General features: G+C 38.4%; 1 pseudogene; it reads right to left on the reverse strand.

The window, feature by feature from the left end:
* Positions 1-2,639: 2,639 nt before the first annotated feature.
* The window catches only part of LOC127639497 (DNA annealing helicase and endonuclease ZRANB3-like), a 67,222-nt pseudogene continuing 45,609 nt past the window's right edge, over positions 2,640-24,252 (reverse strand).

The raw sequence follows: 24,252 nt of genomic DNA on the forward strand, positions 1-24,252 counted from the left end.
TTTTATGACCTATCCTTGAAATTAATAGATTAACAAGCATAATTTCCATGTTCAAATGTTTTCATGTCTAGGTCAAAAAATCTTTTTAAGGATGCAGCCCAATGGAGGATTCGGCTTTTTTGGCCATTAAGCACCCTCTTGAGGAATTTTAGATTTAAACGGTTGTGACAGAGGGGCAAAATTGAAGATGCCAGTATATCTCACAATAAAAAGTAATTAGTTGTTTAAGAGGCCTAACTTTTCAGATAAAAATGCAATTACATAAAAATAATCAATATTACAAAATATTATGTGGGAGTGAGGGGTGTTGGAAAGCAGAAAGTGCGGGAAAACATCAGTGCTCTATTCTCCACAATTTGTTAATCTTGAGATGTCATTTTGCACATGCAGTTAGTTAATTTGCCCTTCATTTTATAGATTTCCATTTGTTCAATGCTGTAAAATACATTTTACAGAATGTAACTTCATGTCCCTTGGATATAATTTTCTCAAGTTTAATCTTCTTAATTTGATTTTGACCCATATCACATTTTTACGTCTAGCCTTGAAGCCATAGTGGTCAGTTATTAATTTGTTTGTTCTTTTGAAATAAAAAAAAACAAACAAAAAAAAACAAAACAAAGAATCAAACAAACAAAGGCCAATATTTCATATTGCAGGGAGGGAAATAATAAATTAATTTAATTGAAGAAATTAGAATTGTTATATGAGGTAATAATGTTAATTTTGCCTGTAATATCAGACTGACTTTCTCGCATTTTCTTAATACCAAAAACTTTGAATATTATCCTTGCTATATGTCCATACCAACTTTCAAACCAAACTGACACCCTCGCACATTGCTAAATTATTATTTATGGGTTTCCCCATGGGGGGAAAAAAGACCCCTTTTTGATTATCTATAGTTGAATTCAGAAGTTTACATTCACTTTGTTAGTATTTGGTAGCATTGCCTTTTAAATTGTTTAACTTGGGTCAAATGTTTTGGGTAGCCTTCCACAAGCTTCTCACAATAAGTTGCTGAAATTGTGGCCCATTCCTCTAGACAGAACTGGTGTAACTGAGTCAGGTTTTTAGGCCTCCTTGCTCACACATGCTTTTTCAGTTCCGCCCACAAATTCTGTATCGGATTGAGGTCCGGGCCACTCCAATACCTTGACTTGACTGTACCACAACTTTGGAGGTATGCTTCAAACATTGGAGGTACAACATTGTCCATTTGGAAGACCCATTTGTGACCCTAGCTTTAACTTCCTGGCTGATACCTTGAGATGTTGCTTCAATATATCCACATAATTTTCTTTCCTCATGATGCCATCTATTTTGTTGAGCTATTTTCCCTCCTGCAGCAAAGAAACCCCACAACATGATGCTGCCACTCCCATGCTTCACTGTTGGGATGGTGTTCTTCGGCTTGCAAGCTTTACCCTTTTTCCTCCAAACATAATGATGGTCATTATGGCCAAACAGTTACATTTTTCTTTAATTTGACCAGAGGAAATTTCTCAAATGTCCACATGTACACTTGCAAATTGTATTCTGTCTTTTTTTTTAATGGTGGTTTTGGAGCAGTGGCTTCTTCATTGCTGAGCACCTTTTCAAGTTATGTCGATATAGGACTCGTTTTACTGTAGATATAGATACTTGTCTACCTGATTCGTCCAGCATCTTCAAGGTCCTTTGCTGTTGTTCTGGAATTGATTTGCACTTTTTGCACCAAACTACGTTCATCTCTAGGAGACAGAATGCATCTCCTTCCTGAGCGGTATGTGGTGTTTATACTTGTGTACTGTTGTTTGTACAGATGAACGTGGTACATTCAGGCATTTGGAAATTGCACCCAAAGATGAACCAGACTTGTGGAGGTTCACAATTATTTATCAGAGGTCTTGGCTGATTTCTTTTGATTTTCCCATGATATGAAGAAAAGAGGCACAGAGTTTGAAGGTAGGACTTAAAATACATCCACAGGTGCACCTCCAATTGACTCAAATTAGCCTATCAGAAGCTAATTGCCTAAATGCTTGACAATTTTCCAAGCTACTTAAAGGCACTGCTTACTATGTGTACGTACATTTCTGACCCACTGGAATTGTGAAAAAAATCTCGAAACAATTGTTGGAAAAATTACATGTCTTGCACAAAGTAGATGTCCTAAACGACTTCGCAAAACTATAGTTTGCTAATATAAAATATGTGGAGTGATTTAAATTAGTTTTAATGACCTCTTCATCCTAACTGTATGTAAACTTCTGACTTCAACTGTAGTTTCTCCTAAAAAGCAATGAGTTTAAATGGAGCCATATTGGTGTCTTCTGCTTCTCCGATGTTTCTTCTGAGAAAAAGACCCAGTTCTCTCGTGTCTCCTTTTAGTTTCAGAAAAGGTCTCAAATTATGTTTGTCAAGGTTTCAAAATAAATGAACATTTCTCAAAATTCCATGGCCAATTTATCTGAGATATGCCATCCTTGGTTATATTATCACTCTTTACCATTTCTGTATGTAAACAAACACACATATTTGTTTTACTCAAGAATTTATCCTCTGTGAACACCTTTTGTAAAACCAAGTCAATGTAAAATGCTGTTGGTAACCAATTTTACTTCTGTAATCTGAAGTATTTCCGAGTGAAACAGGATAGTAGTAAGGCAGGACTATTTATTTATTTGGGAATTGACAGGATTGCAAAAAATTCAGGTTGTTGAGGGGGGTGATAAAGTACGATGCATTTGTGACATTGGTGGAAAAGAAAAGTTGTTTCAGAGGTGAATCAAGTAATTACAATTAGATGAAAGATTATGAAGTCAAACATTCTATTTATATGGAATAATGAGCACTGAAGAATTGTTCACAACACTGAGCAACAGTCTAGTTAGAAAGTAAAAAACCCATTTATTGTTTTCCATAGGGGAACCCTTAAAGACAGACCCTACCATAAACTCTGTTGTTAATCAAGGCTATGTGCTTCTGTTCTGTGCTTCAAACCACCAGTCCACGTTATTTCAACTTAATTTTTAACTATCATGTTACCAACGTAATTCTGGGTGAAGAATTAAACCATCCATGATCCTGAAGAGAAAGGATCCACCAATCAGGGCAAACAAAGTCACACTGTTGTCCAGTATCTCCTTGGGTTGTGTGCGTGGGGCATCTCAGACTTGCAGGTAGAGTTGGTGGGCATTCAATCCGCAGTGTTGACAGACCTTGCTCAGTCTCCAGCATGCGGGCGCACATGTAGCTCTGATTGGAGTGCAGCTAGAAGTCCTCCATACAGGCAGGGCTGCAGAAACCTCCTGCCCAGCCAGAGTGCTCCTACGGAACCTACGGCCTGCAGGTAACCAGACTCTGAATCTGCCTGGAAACATACAGAGGAGCTTTCGGCTTCTCTGTGGATACACAATGAAAAAAACATGCACAGAAATACCGTCATACCGTCAATGTCAGAGATATGGACTTGTCTAAAAGATTAGATTTGCTAGTAGTTGACACGTTGGGTCTGTGATGAGTATTTGTGGGTAACATGATTTCAGGTGCGCTTATTCCATATGGTGATGGGAGAAAAAGTTTCCAGTCCACAAACTGCATACTTTGTATGTGCATGCAAATGTATATTTCCGATATGTGCAAATATATTTTCAATTACGCTAAAGTGTCGTTGGATTTGACAACGTTTGTGGCATTAAATGCTTAATAGATGTTTAATAGAATTTTGTTTAAAGCCCTTTGTAACAAAAAACAGATATCACAAGCAGATTGTATATTGTGTTTTTGAGTTATGTCTGTGAAATCTACTACCTTAATTACTTTTATTACTTGAGATATTGGCTGTTTCTAAATGTGCATTCTTGTCTGTTTTTCTGTTCTTGTGGAGTTCAATTACAATGCTCAAGAACGCAATTCCCGGAAATGAATAAAATTACACAGATATGTTCTTCACATCCAGGTAATCAGGCCGAAAATAGAGGACCAAGGACTTGTGGGTAATAACCCAGTATTACGGTGGCAGACGAAGGACGCATGTTGTCTTTTTTTTTTTTTTTCTCAAGAGTTTCCTACTCTAAGCTCGCGAAACTATGACTGCTATTGAGACTTTGTCAACATTGGTTGTTCTGTTGGGCATAATTTAAATATAGTAATAAATGCTGAGGAAACGAGTGTTAACAGACTTTTCTTTAAATGTGTCATCTAGTCCTGTAAAACCTCACTGGTGTGATAATACAGTCAATTCCTCTCACTGGCTACAAACAAGTTGGGACGAGCGATTGCCCAACAGGAAGATCACGGCATATCTCAAATCTCACAATGGATGCATTCTACACAGGGCCATTTCTAATCGAAATCCTACTTCGAGGCCCCCCCTGCACGAAACCCCCTTCCCCCAAAAGAAAATGAATGCATAAGAAATAACAATAAATTACTTGGTCATGATCACCAAAAACCAATTGAGTGTGTACGTATGTCCTTGCGGTTACATTCTCCCTTCCCTCTTGGGCCACAAGGGGGCCCCCTATAACTGTTTTATTGAGCCATTACAGCAACCTGAGTCTTACACTCCGATTTTAGTAAAAGACCTTGCTTTGTGGGCCCCCTGGTGGCTCGGGGACCTAAGCGGTTGCTTATACCGCATATAGCTATAAACGGCCATGATTGTACAGCATCCTGTCCGAATTCATTCTTCCAAGGTGGCTTGGCAAGTCCATTCCCTGTGTTCTTCGCATTGAGCAACACCCATATTCTAGTTAAATGTCTACAAACCTTTCTGGTAATTTCTCTGGTTTTTCTGTACAGCTAAAAACTGACACGTTGGCCAATTTACATATCAGTCAAGACAAACTCTTTCTTTCTAAGTGGGGGGTTCTTGGACCGAACAAGCAGCAATATGGACCAGACTTCATGCTGGTAGATCATCCAAGCATCTTTCTTTGTCGACTATGCCACTTAGCAATGCCATGCCAACTGATTATTTTATATAGTTGATTGAGTGATCGAATGCATCTTTACCATACTAACTTACGAAAACTTTATCTGGAAATAGCTCTTTGTTTATAACATCTACCCTTCATTTATCTGGACATTTCTCTGTAGATATCGAAAACCATAACACTCACTTCCTCTTTTCTCCATTCCTTCCCTCATTCTTGCCATCTCCTAAAAATATCCAGCCCCAGACAGCGCTCAGTACGCCGCAATTTTCCCTCCTGCGGTTTCCATGGTGACGCCGCAGCACTCATGTATGTGGATTAAGCCCTTATCCTCCGCACTAAGCATTCTTGAGCACACTTTACAGAGTTCCTACACACACACACACACACACACACACACACACACACCACCCACCCACCAGGTTTACAAGGTTAACAGTTGGCTCCACATAATTACATGAGGAAATGTACTTTCAAAATAAATTGTCACTTGCAGTGCAATATTTGTATTTTTTTCAGAAGCAATGCAAATTCATAAATGTGTGTCTGTCAGCGGCAGTTTCCACACCCTGACCATGGGAGGGAAAGTAATTTAAAGATCCAAAAGCCAAGTGAAAAATATATATATATATATTAATTTCCCTTTTGGGATTGCATACACCTGGGGTTGCAGCCGTCACATTTCTGAGTTTGCAAAGCGATTTCATCGTAGAAGATCAGACTGTTGATGAGAGCATCTGTTTTTCACGTACAAATGAAGTTCAAGAGGAAACAGCTGTCACATGTGATCAAAAAGCAACACCATGGCTGACGGGAGTGTGTTGATGGCTTCATCAGTTGACTGTGGATGATGAGCGTAATTCTCTTTCCTGTGAGAGTGGCGGTGTTGAGAAATAATTCAGATTGTGGTGTTTGTGTGTTTTGGTCACTTCATCAAACCTGATATGAAACAGACTCACTCCAGCATGATTTTTGAGAATACTCATTGTGAATGAGAGCCAATGATGTTGTGTTTGTTTGTAGAGGAGTATTTCAGTAAGGATTCAACGTTTGAAATACTCACTTTTTCAAGTGTGTCACTAGTATTTGTGTTTCTGAATTAGTCCATTACATGTTGCTATATGGTTGCTACGGTGTTCTGGGTGGTTGCTAGGTGGTTGTTTACAACCTGAAATTATTGGGTTGAATGCAATCACAATATTAATGTAAAATATCTCCAATAAGGCAATGATGTCCTCTGATTTGAATGTCGCCCAATGGAGGATTTGCTATATGAACCGTTGAATGCCCCCTTGAGGAAAACCAGTATGTTCTGCATAGAAACTGATTTATTTATATATATATATATATATATATATATATATATATATATATATATATATATATATATATATATATATATATATATATATATTATACACACACAGTGCATCCGGAAAGTATTCACAGCCTTCACTTTTTCAAAAAACAATTCTATTACAGCCTTATTCCAAAATGGATTAAATTATTTTCCTCAATTCTACAAACAATACCCCATAATGACAATGTGAAAAGTCTGTATGAAATCTTTGCAAATGTATTAAAAATAAAAAAACAATTATATGTACATACGTATTCACACCCTTTGCTCAATACTTTGCTGAAGCACCTTTGGCACAAATTATAGCCTCAAGTCTTTTTGTGTATGATGCTACAATCTTGGCACACCTATTTTTGGGCAGTTTCTCCCGTTCTTCTTTGCAGATCCTCTCAAGCTCAGGTTGGATGGGGAGCATCGGTGCACAGCCATTTTTAGATCTCTCCAGTGATGTTCAATCGGGTTCAAGTCTGGGCTCTGGCTGGGCCACTCAACGACATTCACAGAGTTGTCCCGTAGCCACTCCTTTATTATCTTGGCTGGGTGCTAAAGTTCGTTGTCCTGTTGGAAGATGAACCTTCGCCCCAGTCTGAGGTCCAGAGCGCTCTGGTTTTCATCAAGGATGTCTCTGTACATTGCTGTATTCATCTTTCCCTCGATCCTGACTCGTCTCCCAGTTCCTGCCGCTGAAAAACATCCCCACAGCAGGATGATGCCACCACCATGCTTCACTGTAGGGATGGTATTGTTCAGGTGATGAGCGGTGCCTGGTTTCCTCCAGACATGACGCTTGCATTCAGGCCAAAGATTTCAATCTTTGTTTCATCAGCCAGAACATTTTGTTTCTCATGGTCTGAGAGTCCTTCAGGTGCCTTTTGGCAAACTCCTGGCGGGCTGTCATGTGCCTTTTACTGAGGAGTATCTTCCGCCTGGCCACTCTACCATACAGGCCTGATTGGTGGAGTGCTGCAGAGATGGTTGTTGTTCTGGAAAGTTCTCCTTTCTCCACAGAGAAATGCTGGAGCTCTGTCAGAGTGACCATCGGGTTATTGGTCACCTCCCTGACTAAGGCCCTTCTACCCCGATTGCTCATTTTGGCTGTGCGGCCAGCTCTAGGAAGAATCCTGCTGTTTCCAAAATTCCATTTACGGATGATGGAGGCCACTATGCTCATTGGGACCTTAAATTCTGCAGAAATTATTCTGTGCCTCGATACAATCCTGTCTCGGAGTTCTACAGACAATTCTTTGGACTTCATGGATTGATTTGTGCTCTGACATGCACTGTTAGCTGTGGGACCTTTTATATAGACAGGTGTGTGCCTTTCCAAATCATGTCCAATCAACTGAATTTGCCACAGGTGGACTCCAATCAAGTTGTAGAAACATCTCAAGGATGATTAGTGGAAAAAGGATGCACCTGAGCTCAATTGAGAGATTTTTGTATTTTTTAATAAATTTGCAAAGATTTCAAACAAACTGCTTTCACGTTGTCATTATGGGGTATTATTTGTAGAATTGAGGAAAATAATGAATTTAATTAATTTTAGAATAAGGCTGTAACATAACAAAATGTGGAACAAAGTGCTGTGAATACTGTGTGTGTGTGTGTGTGTGTGTGTGTGTGTGTGTGTGTGTGTGTGTGTGTGTGTGTGTGTGTTATAAGTAAAACATCTCAATAAAAAAAAAAATAATTATATAAAAATATATACAATGTAAAAAATAAAATGTGAAAAAATAAAAATGTACTTCCAAAATAGAAATTGGGGGTGTGAAAAAAAAAAAATGGGCAGGCAAATTTGATTGGCACTCAAATCATACATCCACCCACATGTCCCAAACCTCTCCATATCCTCTGCCTCCTCAATGTGAGGGAGCTCCACTCGCAAACAAAACGCACAACCTGAAACACACACAAAGGGACACGTTTGAAGAAATCTGATGAAACCATTCTTAAAGATACTGACACACACACACAGATGGGACTCATTAAAATCTGAAGAAACTATACTAGAAGATTCTCTCTCTTTCACCTGTCTCCTGTTGTCAGGTTGATCAAATTCTGGTGGCAGTTCCTCCCAGTTCTTCAGTCTGATATGCAGAGGAATGAAGTTACATTGGCACGGGAGACCATTCTAAACACACACACACACCTTGAGTGATGGCAAATTCAGGGCATAAACAGGGCATTTTCATTTTTGGCTGAACTCCCTCTTTAAACACGTCTGTTTCTTCAAGCTAGAAAAATGAAATCAACGACACATCTGAAGGTCGTCCCTTGGGTGATCTCAAGACCATGAAAGTGGTCAACCCATCAGAAATGTACATTAAAGATCTGTCAATCACAAGCACGGCCCTCATAAGCACTGGTCTAGTTCTCGTACAGTAGGGTAGCAACGTCCCCAAACGATTGTCCACAGGGAACAACTCGGGCCTTTAGAAAATATTAAATTACGAGCCCACGGCAGGCGTCTTTTCCATCTCTTCCTCTGTCTTTCTCCTAAACTCCTCCATTCATCATCGCTCAGCTGTAATAGCCCGAGGAAAAGCTCTTATTAAAAAAACTAACCCAGATAATATTTCTCAATCAAAGTCAATTAGAGGCCCCTGTGCTTATATCGGCTTTCCTTTAATCCAGTTGAAGAGAACTATAAGAATCCCATCCTTAAGCCATACAAACGAGGACTGTGTGATTTCGACACTTTAGATAAAAATCTTAAATTCTGGTCATCTGACCGTGTGTTCAGAGCTCTAGATGGAGGCCATTTAATGCCATTTTCACACTAGAACTTTTGAGGTGAACCGGAGTCCTTTGGACATTTAGAGATTTGGTTTGTTTGGTCGATGTGAAAGTTGATTTCCAAATAAAAAAATACGACTAAGCTCTCGTAAATCAACTTGAAAACTGGTCAGTTGATTGGTTCACGTGGACAGGGGTGTAGGAAAGCTTGTACCTGCAATTTTCGACAATCACAATATTTTAAAAGCTACATTTGTCGCATTGCGAAGAAAAAAGTCATAGCCATGCAGCAAATAGTTAATAGTGTACTGGCTGTCAATGAATGAACAAGTGGTTATCCTCATTTTACAAGCACACACTTACCTGCTTTTCAGCCAGTCAGCTACAACCAATGATTGAACACCTGAAAAACGATTGTAGCCAGTGGCATAAAACTGGTTGCATTGGCAGTTGAATGAACAAAGTAATTATCCTAATCTTACTAGCACCTGCTAGCTACTTTTTAAACAACCAGTTACCACTAAAAGTTCAATGCTTAAATGGAGAGTCTGAGGTACGAATCACAAGAACAGGGGTGTAGAAAGTATTCTAACTGGGGGTGACATGCCCCCCTCACCTTTTAAAAATGTCTAAGTTTGTCCCAGCACTTTTGCACAATAATAACATCTAGAGCTTTGTTTCGCTTTGCCAGAGCAGAAACCTTCGCCAAGTGTTGCATCGGCAGTTGATTGATAGAAAAAGCGGTAATCACAATGTCAATAGATAAACCATTGACCTACATTTTAGCCAATCATTTATGACAAAGTTAAATGCTTAAAAGTCTGGACAGGGGTGTAGAAACTATTTTAACTAGATGGTGACATGCCCCCCACCTTTCGAAATTTCTAAGTTCGTCCCACCACATTTTGGACAATAACTATATTTTAAGAGTTTGCTTTGCATGCAGAAAAAATTCAAAAACATTGTAGCCAGTCATGTAAAATGACTTTAAGACCGAGCAGAAGCTTTCGCCAACTGGTTGTATCGCCAGTTGAACGACCGGCAAAGCGTCAGTCCTAATATCACTAGCACCCACATACCTTCTTTTCAGCAAATCAGTTACAAGTACAAGATACTCAGGTGGTATTTCACCCCACACTTCCTGTAGCACTTGCCATAGATGTGGATGTCTTGTCGGGCACTTCTCATGCACCTTACAGTCTAACTGATCCCACAAAAGCTCAATGGGGTTAAGATCCATAACACTCTTTTCCAATTATCTGTTGTCCAATGTCTGTGTTTCTTTGCCCACTCGAACCTTTTATTTGTGTTTTTCTGTTTCAAAAGCGGCTTTTTCTTTGCAATTCTTCCCATAAGACCTCCCGAGTCTTCTCTTTACTGTTGCACATGAAACTGGTGTTGAGCGGGTAGAATTCAATGAAGCTGTCAGCTGAGGACATGTGAGGCGTCTATTTCTCAAACTAGAGACTCTGATGTACTTATCCTCTTGTTTAGCTGTACATCTGGACTTCCACATCTCTTTCTGTCCTTGTTAGAGGCAGTTGCTTTGTCTTTGAAGACTGTTGTTACACCTTTCTATGAAATCTTCAGTTCTTTGGCAAATTCAAGCATTGTATATCCTTCATTCCTCAAAACAATGTGTGACTGACAAGTTTCTAAAGAAAGCTGTTTCTTTTTTGCCATTTTTGACCTAATATTGACCCTTAATTGACATTTAAACCTACCTGCCTAATATTGTGTAGGTCCCCTTCGTGCTGCCAAAACCGTGCCAACCCACATCACAGAATAGCATTCTGATATTATACACTTCTCAAAACAATTGTACAGACAAAGTCCACAGTAACTCAGATAACCGCTATCTAATCTATACCAGTCTGGCCATTCTCTGACCTCTTTCATCAAGACATTTCAGTCCACAGAACTGCCGCTCACTGGATGTTCTGAGTTTTGGCACAACCCAAAACTTGCCAAACCAGCCCATCTGGCAATCACCAAGATCACATTTTTTCCCCACTCCGATGGTTGATGTGAACATTAACTGAAGCTCATGACCCGTATCTGAATGATTTTATGCATTGCACTGCTGCCACACGATTGGCTGATTAGATAATCTCATGAATGTTTGAACTGACGAAGTCTATGGTAACTCAGATAACCGCTCTGTACAATTGTGTTGAGAAGTATATAATATCAGAATGCTGTTCTGAGATGCAGGTTAGCGCTGTTTTGGCAGCACGAGGGAGAGCTACACAATATTAGGCAGGTGGTTTTAATGTTGTGGCTGGTGTGTGTGTGTGTGCGTGTGTATATATGTGTACACAAATGAAACAAATAAAAACTATTCAATTTAAAATGAGTACAAATAGATACAGTAAGTAAATAAAATAAACACATAATAAATATAAAAGCAACAAGAATATGTAGAAGTTTAATCAAAGATGCAATTAAACCATCTGTAGTAACACTCTCATACTTACAAGCCTTGAGACAAGGAAGGATCGAGACACTAGTTTATAACGTGCTCCTTAGAAAAATAAAAGGCCAAAAAAAAGGGACATCATTGCAATATTCATGAAGATGCATAATTACAAATCATGAGCAAAATCATTGCAAATATCTGATGTATTGCACAGCCATTATGGGTATTTGAGTTTGTTGCATATTGTACCTTGTGTTATATGTAGATCCTATCAGTGTTTTTGCTGGCACAGAACTTTAGACTATTGTACACTGGAAAGAATCATCTGACATCACCTATCAGAAAGGAGAAACAAAGAACCAGACAATGAGAGGAAGATTCAAGAGATCATTATGTACCAGTGGCTAATAAAGGTCACGTGTAACGGCACCAATGAGTGCTAAATCACAGTAACGATGCCAACACAGACTGAAATTCAGGTACGAAATTACCTGAAATGATCCTGCTGTTCTAAACATTTCGATACGTCCAGAATTCATGCCACACGGCTGCCCTGTGTTCATTTGGGTCAGGTTTGCTATAAAGACACCCCTTGAGGCTTAGTTACCAGAACACCACTGCAGTCTAAAATGCTGTCTGGCCAGTCACACTATGTTATTAAAGAACCATTATGCGTACTGTATGCTGGAATTGTGTGGTACGTAAAGGTAAGACTTAAGACAAAGCATGCGGAGTGTGTCTAAAAATCACACTCTTTATTACAAAGTTGAATGTGTTTCTTATTTTTCTGCTTTCAGGGTTCTTTGAATGGAGGCCTGTTATTATCATATTTTAAATTGGACACGCTGTGAGTGGCGGTGACGCAATTGTGAAATCATTCGTACAAGCTAATTTTGTTTTCCAGGGCAAATCTTTCTTAAAGGAATAATTGACCAAAAAAAACGTTGTTTCAAACATGCATGACTTTCATCCACAAAACACAAAAGGAGATCATTTTCAGAAAACCTAAGCAGCTCTTTTCCATACAATATTCGTTAGAATGTATCTTGTAACCGGAGGCGACTCGCCAAGTCTTACATTTCCATTTTTTTCTCACGTAAAGCTATCGTATGGCTTCAAATAACTCCGAATATAGCACACTAGTCATATGGACAACTTCTATTGTGCCTTTTTGTCCTTTTTAGAGCTTGACATCCCCTGGTCACAACATGCTTGTGTTGAATGGAAAAGAGTAGAGGTCGACCGATGAAACGGTTGATCATATAATCGAAATAACAAAACCTGCATTCAAGTGAGGATTAAATATGGACCGCCAATCCGCACAAAGTGTATGTGATTTCAACATCGTCCACGGGGAAAAAAACCTATTAGCATAATAGCATTTTTTGCGGATACCCGACATTTCCATAAGCAGCTATAGGTACCGATTCATCTGCTAAACCGATTAATCGGTCCGCCTCTATAAAAGAGCAGCATGAACATTCTTCAGGATTGCCATTTATGTTTACTGATAACCGACAGTTCCAAAAGAAGCTATTGTCGCTGATTAATCGTCCAATATATTGTAAAGAGCAGAATGAATATTTTTCACGGTTGGTGTGCATTTTTGCAGATAATCGCTAGTTCCAAAAGAAGCTATTGTTGTCTATTAATCAGCAAAACTGATTAATCGGTTAACTTATAGAAAAGATCATCTTTTGTGCTCCACGGAAGAAAGAAGTCATACAGGTTTGTAACGACATGAAGGCGAGTAATTATGGAATTTTCACTTTTGAGTGAAAGATCCCTTTAAGGTCCTTAAAATAACTTGTTAAAGGGTACTGATAACCATGTGTGAGGGTAGACAAAGTATTGAGAACAGATATGGATTACCAATACAGTGCATTTTTGGGGTAAGTCCTTCCATTTTTCGAGAGGTACTGTATGTATGTATGTGCATCTTTGCTTCGTCTTGACTGGCGTGTTTGTTCGGAAGTGCGTGTGGAGTCTGTGGGGTGCTGGTGGTGGAATTGCTGTCTGGGGCACTGGGTAGCTTATTTTTGTTGTCTGAGTCAGAGATGCAGGAGCCAGCAAAGCATTTATGGAGTCCCGCAATCTGCTGTCGTAAACGACACATCAGTACTGTTCGCAACATTCAGTTGATCACATCTTTTGACGTAGAACTGGTTTCTTTAATTAGGGCAGTAATAAATCTCTGCGGCTATCTGATGTAAAGGGCATCAGCACACAAACCGCTTTGGAACAGACTTCCTTTTTTCCATGAACCATAAATTGTGAATATTTGAAGAACATCCTGAATGCTCTCTTCAATATAATGAACGTAAATGGAGATTTGTTGCTGTTATGCTCCAAAATAAAAAGTATCATAAAAGTTTTATATTATTTTTACATTACTTTTACGACAACTTGCATTTCAGTCACTTCATCACACAAAGCTTTTGAACGACGTCAGAAAACATGGTATAAAGTGACAATTTGTATGTGCTATTTTCTATACTTATACTGATGTTGCAACCTTCTCACTGTTTAAAGTGGACCACGGCGCCACCTCTGGTCATGAATCTGTAAAAGTCCAGGGAGAACAGCTATTAAGCACTGTATTCAAAATATTCCACTTTCTTTGCAAAAATATATAAATTATAAATTTTTTCAAATCTACCACAGCATTGGTCATGGTGTGTTGAACAGCTTAAAATCCTTGTGCCAGTGGTGGCTCAGTGGTTAAGGCTCTGGGTTACTGACCGAAAGGTCGGGGGTTCAAGCCCCAGCACTGCCAAGATACCACTGTTGGGCCCTTGAGCAAGGCCCTTGACCCTATCTGCTCCAGGGGCGCTGTTTCATGGCTGACCCTTCGCTCTGACCCCAGCTTAGTTGGGATATGCGAAAACAACTGCATTTCATTGGCTCTGTACCTGTACTCTGCACAATGACAATAAAGTTGAATCTTAATCTCAGGCCGAGCCACTAAAAACTGACCAAACAGAATTTTGATTAGCGGTTTAAAATTATGCCAATGTGAACGATGGCGACAAAACAGAAAGTGAGCCTGTATCTTGTTGACGCTTTGGTCTTTTGAAACAAAACTTGGTATGCTTCATTAGAGCCATGATCTGAAGGTACATGCCAATTTTTGTAACGGCGCCACCTATGGGTCAAGAAATATACATAAAAAGGCTATTTTGGCCCCTCACATTTGAACAGTTTTGTCGAAGTTCATGATGTCAACCAAGATTCAAGATTTTGAATGAATAGCAACTTGGTCTGTTCGTCACACAAAGGTATCGTATGTATTCAGTAGACTTGGAAAATAGTTACATGACCTACTTTAATGATACTTTTATTATTTATTTTTTTGGAGCTTGGCTATCCCATTAATTACGTGGAAAAGGTCGACAAAAATATTTTTGAAATTTGACTTTCTTCCATTTGAAGAAAGAAAATCATACGGGTTTGGAATGGAATGCCAAGAGGATAAATAAACGTTGATAAAATATTCATTTTTGGGTGAACTATCCCTTTTAAGTTCTCGCCAAAGCTGAGAATTGGAACAGATTCTGTCTGTTTTGCTTTTGACTGATTTCCTTCCCTCAGACCAACAGATTCACATCTTGTTGCCATATGGCGCCACGGGACACGTCGAAAAAACACGATCTACATTTAAAAGCCTCCCTTGTGCCCTTCCATCTTTAAAAAGCATCTTCATGACATTGAGTTGCTGAAAAGCACTATTTGTCTTATTTGTCTTATTGCCTCCTCAAGGGGCCGATTGTCTAAAATGTGACTGGAGACTTCATCTGTAACGCAGAAGTTTGATGTTGTCGAAATTCAAAATTCAAGGACAGAACGATTTTGTTTGGATTTGAGGCAGCAGATGAGTTTGATAATTGCGATTTTGTCTTGCTTTGAGTTTCAGAGATGCTGCTAATGAATTTCCACACCTCTGATTCCCCCTTCCCATTTTTGGATTCTATCACTCTTCTTTTTCACACATTTCCTACTATATTTTTTGAGCATTGCATTACGCTTTCTTTCTTTCGTTCTCACCCTCACTTTCTCACTCTCTCAGAAAGGTCTCGTATGGATCTTCTGAAATGTCAGCTGAATTTGTGAGAAGCTGAATAAAAGCTCCACTGCTGTGCTGTCGCTTAACGAGTGGACTTGCAGAAAGAAAGCCAGGCACTAGCAGAAAACAACTCCTGCTGCGTATCTGAACCCTTATCACTGTCTAGAGTGGACCATGGCACCACCTTTGTGGCCGCAAATCTGTAAAAGTCCAGGGTGAACGGTTCAAAGCACTGTATTCGTAAAAGAAAAAAAAAAGGATTTTACATCTGTGCAATTTACCACAACGTCACATTTGTGACCACATATTTTTAAAAGTCCAGGGTCAACCGCTAAAAAGCTTTGGATTTATAAACCCTCCACTTTCGAAAGTAAGCAATCAAGAAAGAAATTTTATGGTAGGCCTAAATGACCAAAGGGATGCATTGTGGGAGTTTCAGAGGAATGCAGTGAATAAGCAAATCATTCTACAAGTTTTATAAGATAAAAAATAGATGCTATTATTTGTGTAAATCTGGGTTTACTGAAGGTTTACCAAAGGTTAAATGACCAAACTGAACCGCTAAAAAGCACTCAATTCGTAAACAATCCACTTTCATTCAAGTAAAAATAAATAAAGGTTTACTAAAGTTCAAAACTACAAAACCAATGCATGTTGAGATACAGAGAACTGCAGTGAATATTTATTTATTTTTTTTAAATCAAAGTCTCCAATTCTAGTGCGAACAGCTAAAAAGCCCTGCATTTGTAAACAAACACTTCACTTTCATTCGAAAGAAATGCTAACAAAATAAAAACAATGCATAAGTAAATAATATGCATATCATGCTCCAACTTAAAAAATTATGAAAAATATATATTCACACTGGCAGCCAAAGGTTTGGAATAATGTACAGATTTTGCTGTTTCAAAAGGAAATTGGTACTTTAATTCATCAAAGTGGCATTCAACTGATCCCGAAGTATAGTCAGGACATTACTGATGTATAAAACAGCACCATCACTATTTGAAAAAAGTCATTTTTGATAAAATCTAGACCATGTTAAATTTATAATTTGGTACTAGAAAATCACGCCATTTATATCAAACACTGAAGCTGAAAGTTATTTGGTTTGTTAAATGAAGCTTAACATTGTCTTTGTGTTTGTTTTTGAGTTGCCACAATATGCAATAGACTGGCATGTCTTAAGGTCAATATTAGGTCAAAAATGGCTCAAAAGAAACTGCTTTCTCTAGAAACTCATCAGTCAATCATTGTTTTGAGGAATGAAGGCGATACAATGCTTGAAATTGCCAAAGAACTGAAGATTTCATACAAAGGTGTAACTACAGTCTTAAAAGACAAAGCACAACTGGCTCTAACAAGGACAGAAAGAGATGTGGAAGGCCAGATGTGCAACTAAACAAGAGGATAAGTACATCAGAGTCTCTAGTTTGAGAAATAGACGCCTCACATGTCCTCCGCTGACAGCTTCATTGAATTCTACCCGCTCAACACCAGTTTCATGTACAACAGAAAAACAAAATGTATTGAAACAGAAAAACAAAAAGGAAATGGCATTTCCACCAAGGAGTGGTGGTGGTGTAGTGGGCTAAAGCACATAACTGGTAATCGGAAGCTTGCTGGTTCGATCCCCACAGCCACCACCATTGTGTCCTTGAGTAAGACACTTAACTCCAGGTTGTTCCGGGGGGATTGTCCCTGTTTATAAGTGCACTGTAAGTCGCTTTGGATAAAAGCATCTGCCAAATGCATAAATGTAAACGTAAATACATCATCATTTTCAGATATATAAATTTTATCCACTTTGGAGTGCGTTTTCAAAAAGCTCAGTTTTCGTGGACAAAAACGTAGTCTCCGTGTGGACAGAAGGCCAAAACGGAGAGAAAAAGATGCGTTTTCAAACAAAACTTTTTAATGTGGACAAGAGATAAGCTTTTCAGAAATGGCATCTTCGCGTTGTACCGTAGACTGCGAAAAGGATATATCTGAAAAATGTGATCCATTTCAACCAAAACAATCAAGATGGCGGCCCATGTTATAGTGGCACTGTTGTGCCTGATAATAACTTTTATCACATTGTTAAAGATAAATGTTACATTGTATAACGCTCACACTACATTCCTTTAAAGGTGACGGGATGTTTACTCGGAATTGGTGTTCGTGACTGAACACAAGGACAATTGCGTATTTCCTCCCCGCATGCGCATTAGAGGGATTTAAGCGTTTTCGTATGTTTTAGTGTGGATGAGCAACTTCTGGAAAATACCTAAAAACAACAGCGTGGACAGAGAGCGTTTCCAAAGCACTGTCTTTAATCTGGATTAATCTAGTCATAGCCCTGAATTTCGAAACGCACCACTTTGTTTGAAAGAAACAAAACAAAGAGAGATCATTCGTGGCATCCAGGTTTTTTGAGTAAATCTGCACAATTCACCACATTGCCAGCTTTGTGAACAGTTCTGTAAAACAACAGCTAAAAACAGCTACGAATTGCGTAAATCTGCCTGAATTACGACAAGCCACTCATGACCACAGATCTGTAAAACTAAAGATTGAATAGCTCAAAAGCCCTGTAATTTTAAACAATCTACTCTTGCTCAAAGAGACAAAATGACCAATGAGATAAAAGAGATAAAAAAACCAATGTATGCCACAGATTGTGTAAATCTGCATAACTTCAGGGTGATCAGCTAAAAAGCCCCACATTTGATCAAAAGAAAACAAAGACAACATAAAAAATGGCATGATACAAACATTTTTAAATATGTGCAATTCACCACAATGCCACGTTCGTGACCACAGATCGGTAAAGTGGAGTGGTGGTGGTGTAGTGGTCTAAAGCACATAACTGGTAATCAGAAGGTCACTGGTTCGATCCCCACAGCCACCACCATTGTGTCCTTGAGCAAGGCACTTAACTCCAGGTTGCTCCAGGGGGATTGTCCCTGTAATAAGTGCACTGTAAGTCGCTTTGGATAAAAGCATCTGCCAAATGCATAAATGTAAATGTTAAAGTATAGGACGAGATGCTAAATTTCTAAACACCACTTTCGTTTGAATAAATGAAACAAAGAGCAGTTTTCCAAAGGTCTAAACAATGTTTCAGAGGAATTCAATGAATAATATAAATTTTTGAATGTTTTGAAAACATCTGGATGCCATGGGTTTTGAAAATCTGCCCCCACAACAGTGTTAAGATCAATGTTGTTTTTAAAACATGCCTGGGTTCTCTCAGAGAACAAACCTTGAGTGAAGTCATGTAATGTGGCATACCATTGCTGTCGTTTTCAAACTGCAATCCTTCACTCATACTTTGATTTGGCAAGTGTGCATTTAATAGTTGACAGAGATGCCACATTTTGCGTGTCTGTTACTTTTTAAATTGGGCTGATAGTCACAGAGACTCCCAATATGTGCTGCAAATTCTCTATCTGAAGTGACAGGATGTCAGCGTCGTGTTGAGCAATTGGTGTAATTTAACAGTGTCATTGCTTTATAAGTGAGAGCGATATGTATTTGTGTGCCGTTTAGAAAGTAAACATTACTCATGGTACCAAGTTAACAAGCACTGAGGAAAATGTGGAAAAAAGAGGTATAGCTTGTGTAATTTTTTCACATCCAGCAAATCACAACCAATGTTGTTGTTTTGGAGATGTGTTTCTCAGAACGTATCTCGAAAGTCTCAAAATAGTGTGTTAAATAGTTTATATATATATATTTTACACACACACACACAAAAAGTTAGTTCCGGTCCTCGAATCTGATTGGACGAGAGACGTTCCATGAGTAGTGATGGTCTGACACCATCAGCACTCCGGTGCTTCACTGTGCGTATCACTCCATTTGTGTTCATGCTGTTCTAAACTAAAGTGTAAGAGCTGTGCAGATTTTAGAGCTACGGTTTGTCTTTTTTACATGTCTTGTTATCCAGCAGGTGGTGGCAAAATATTGTGTAATATGAGCCAGTTAGATGACGTGAAGTGAATTTCGCATCAGCTAGTGTTTACATAGAACAGTGCTCTGTGATCGCTCGTATTACAACTAATGCTAGGAAATAGCTTTAAACGAACAACTTCAGCATTACGGCTCATCACAGTTGAGAGACACAACAGACTGATTAATTACACGAACCAAAGGCGCTTGCCTCTTATCGGACTTTCCACATTGGAGTGGGCATACTTGACATTACGGTTTCTATAGCGAAAGACTCTTGCGCACCGGCTACCGTGAAATAGGGAGAAATACCCGGCTATTTTTCCACTGAGAAAGCTGATCTTCAGAAAGCTGACAGCATCTCTGCTTGGGAGTGGCAACAGGTGATCACACATGCTCCGTCTGTCTCTCACACACACACACACATTCATCCATCCATTCTTGTTTATCCAATAACTTGTAACCGTTATACTTTTTCTGAAGTGACATTTTTTTAATTACTAATGAATGTTTGGACGCATCATTTGGTTTGAACCAGCAATGGTAGATTCTGATCCGTCGCGTAAGAAAGTAGTTCCATGCACAAATGCGTTTTTATGACCGTACCCAGTTTTTCCTCATTTATTTAAATGTACTTGTTCATTGAACTGTTGTATATAAGCAATATCACACTCATAATCGTGCTATGTGTCCCTAAATCAGCACTGATGTGATTACCTACAGCACTCGTCCTGCGGCCGAATCACAGCAGTGCTGATGTTGGGCCATATCGCACTCTTGCTCGTGTGATATTGCTTAAATATTATGCAAATATGATACATTTGTAATATACTGTAATATAGTCATATCAAATAGTGTATCTTCAGTGTAATAGTGCATTTAAGAATATGTGTTTGTACTGATTCTGTAAAAGATGACGCAAGAGTGGCTTTCAAACACATCAGAGCATCAAATACACATTCATACACTGGTAATAAGATGGCAACAGCTGGCCTGGTGTACGCTTATATATTTCTGTTTTGATTTCACGTCAGAGAGCTGTTGTCAGAGAACAGGCTGACGCTCTGATTGATGGCATTGGAGTTGATGGTGAAAACAAAGCTCACAAAGATTTCAAAGTTTTCCAGCACTGACATTGAACGAAAGCGGCATTCTTGATTTGACAGGTGACTAAATCCATTCCACCTCACCATGGCCATTATGAGTCCTTTTCAATCTGATCTATTTCTGTCGTTCAGCATGCATGGATTCTTTTTTCACTTTAGTTTTTTCTTTCATTACTTCTAGAGGCAGACAACACAGGGGAAGGTTTCGACATAGCTTTAATATATATTAGGACTTTGGATAAAGGCCATTTCTTTAGAAAAATGTTTAAAGTCTGAGACCAAATTGAAAATTCGGTATTCAAAATGTAAACCTGGAACTGAAATAAAAATAAATACTTAGTTGGAAAAACTGAAACTAAAACACATTTTAATGGCTTTTAATGTGGCTCAGGTGGTAGAGCGAGTTAGCCACTAATCGCAGAGTTGGCGGTTCGATTCCCGGCCCACATGACTCCACATGCCGAAGTGACGTTGGGCAAAACACTGAACCCCAAGTTGCTCCCAATGACAGACTAGCGCCTTGCATGGCAGCATAGCATTGTATGGTGTATGAATGGGTGAATGAGTCACAGTGTAAAGCGTTTTGAATACCGTTAAGGTTAAAAAGGCGCTATATAAGTGCAAACCATTTACCATGACGGCTTTGTCCACCCTCACATACTATAAAACTAATAAACACTGTACTGGTCCTAACTAACTAAAAAAAGGGAAAACTAATAAACTAAACTAACGAGAAGTATTATATCCTTGCTTCTAACCCTGTGTAAAATAATAGTCATAATAAAGACTAAAAAACATATTTGAGAAAAAAAAAACTGAATCAAAACAATGAAAATAATAATAAAACTGCAACTAAAACTAAACTAAAACAGTCACCGAGTGAAAACTAACAAAATCTAAACCAATTTGGAATGACAAATTGAAAAAAATAAATAAAAACGTAATCTAACATTTTTTTTTATCCCTGGCATTTTAAACCAGATTAAAATAATAATAATAATAATAAAGAGATTGTAAAGACATTTAGAACTACAATAAAAACTAAAATAAAATAAGTAAAAAAACAAAAAATACTAAACCGTTAAAACGGTTATAGTGAAAACTAACAATATTTAAACTAAATCATAATGACAAAATGAAAATAAATAAATTCTAAAATATTTTATGCCTACTTGCAAGCCTGAGTAAAATAATAAAAAAAGAGATTGTAAACATATATAACTAATGTAACACATTTGTGTGTGTAGATATCACCTGTGTTTCACACATCTCACAGTGTAGCAGCAATCCACTCTTGGAGAAGGTACATGCTGACCAGCTCCGATTTTGATTGAGGCGCTGTGCCTGCAGTCCCACTGACAGCCTTCGGGGGGCGCACAGGGGTGACAGAGGGCTTTTCTTACCCCTGCAGGACAAGGGGCTAACCTGCCTAAAAGCACTTCACCTGGGGGGAGAAGTCTTCCCCTGATTGGCCTTCGAAACAGAACTCTGGATCTCTGGGGTCTGATTAGGCTCCGCCCCCCAGGTAATTGGATGAGAGGCGAGCTGTCCATTCTGTTGATCTGCTAGAGTGGCACAAATACCTAAAGACTGCTCTTTTTTTATTTTTATTTGTGATGATACAAAAATTATACACCTATTAGGAAAGGCCATCTATGTCGTACTCCGAGTCGCCTCTCGTGATCTCACTTGGTGTCCAAGCTTGAGCGAAGTTTTGGAAGTCCCATTTCTCCTTGTTTCCCACCTCAGCTTTCAAATACTCTTTCTTTCCATTCAGAACACTCCTCGTTACTGTTTCCTGTCCAATATGATTTTTAAGAATGTCACTGTATATATTGCATAATTACCAAAAATAAATCTTATTTTACGCTCGGAAGTTTATACATTGCTGCCACTCGTTGTTCTTTCGGAAAAAGGTACCGTTTTGCACAGCCTTGCTAAAACTATAAATAGTTTCTTTTAAGAGTACTTTTAAAAAGTCTGGGGTCTACAGTGGGGTATTGTTTTTAAGTTAAAAAGAGTTAATCTATAAATTATGAAGGAACGAACTGTCATCTGACCTGAGAAGTACATCACACACTGAAGATTTAACTTTCTGTTGAGCGTAGCCCACATGATGATGTCAAAAGTTCCTTTAGCGATGAGGTAGTGGATGTGTACAGTGGTCGTCTGTCCTATGCGGTGCGCTCGATCTTCCACCTGTTTTATGTGTCCTGGATTCCAGTGGAGTTCCGCAAAGACAAAGAGAGATGCGCAGTGAATGTCAGACCCTGAGCAGATTGAGCAGAAGCATTGTAAAGTACAGTATAAAGTTTATACTGTTATTAAGATGGACATACTTGAGTACATACTAGTTGATAAGGTTAAGGTCCTTACAAAGTTATCTGAGGTATAACCAACAGGAATACAAGGTTGTGTAAATTAGAACATTATGATTTTTACAAGGCTGAGGTTATGAAGTTGCATGAAGCATTATGAACAGCAGTATGATAATTATGAGGTTGAGGTATTATGAGGAAGTGTGAAGTATAAAGAAAAATACAATGTCTACAAAGTTGAGGTTTATTAGGTTGTATTAAGTATAAAAAAACAGCATGTTTATGAGGTTGACCAGTTACAAGATTGAGTGAAGCATTACGAACAACAGTATGATAATTATGAGGTTGAGGTGTTATGAGGAGGTGTGAAGTATAAAGAACAGTACCGTGTTCACAAGGTTGAGGTGTTGAGTCGTGAAATAAAAAAAATTGTAAGATACTAAGGAGCTTGACATCCTTTTAGTAATGAGGTTGTTAAATGTAAAGAACAGTCAAATGTTTACAAGGTTGAGGTGTTACTAGAAGGTGTAAAGTTGAAAGGAAATAACAACAGTGTTTATGAAGTTGATGTACTACAAAGTTGTGTGAAGTATAAAAAAGAACAGTAAAAATTGAGGTTTCACGAGGTTGTGAAATATAGAACAGTACGATTTTTATGAGGTTGAGGTGTTACGAGGTTGTGTGAAGCATAAAGATCAGTACAATGTTTATGAGGTTGAAGTGTGATGAGGTTGCATGATATATAAAGAATTAAGAAATTTATGAGGTTGAGGTGTTACAAGGTTGTGTGAAGTTTAAAGAAGAACAGTACAATGTTTACGAGGCTGAGGTTTTACAAGGTTGCATGAAATATAGAACAGTAAGATATTTTATGAGGTTGAGATGATATGAGGTTGTGTTAAGTATAAAGAACAGTACATCATTTATGAGGTTGAGGTGATATGAGGTTGTGTTAAGTATAAAGAACAGTACAGCATTTATGAGGTTGAGATGATATGAGGTTGTGTTAAGTATAAAGAACAGTACAGCATTTATGAGGTTGAGATGATATGAGGTTGTGTTAAGTATAAAGAACAGTACAGCATTTATGAGGTTGAGGTATTACGAGGTTGAGTGAAATATAGAAAAGTAAGATATTTTATTAGGTTGAGATGTTGTGAGGAGGTGTGAAGCATAAATACATTTTAAGTGGCAATGTTTATGAGGTTGATATACAGTACTATGAAGTTGTGTGAAGTATAAAGAAGAACAGTACAATGTTCACGTGGTTGAGGTTGCATGAAATCTATAGAACCGTAAGATGTTTACTAGCTTGTTACGAGGTTGCATGATATATATACAAAGAAAAAAACTTTACGAGGTTGAAGTGTTACAAGGTTGCGTGAAATATAA

The sequence above is a fragment of the Xyrauchen texanus genome, chromosome 48 (genome assembly GCF_025860055.1).
Source record: "Xyrauchen texanus isolate HMW12.3.18 chromosome 48, RBS_HiC_50CHRs, whole genome shotgun sequence".
Classification (NCBI taxonomy): domain Eukaryota; kingdom Metazoa; phylum Chordata; class Actinopteri; order Cypriniformes; family Catostomidae; genus Xyrauchen; species Xyrauchen texanus.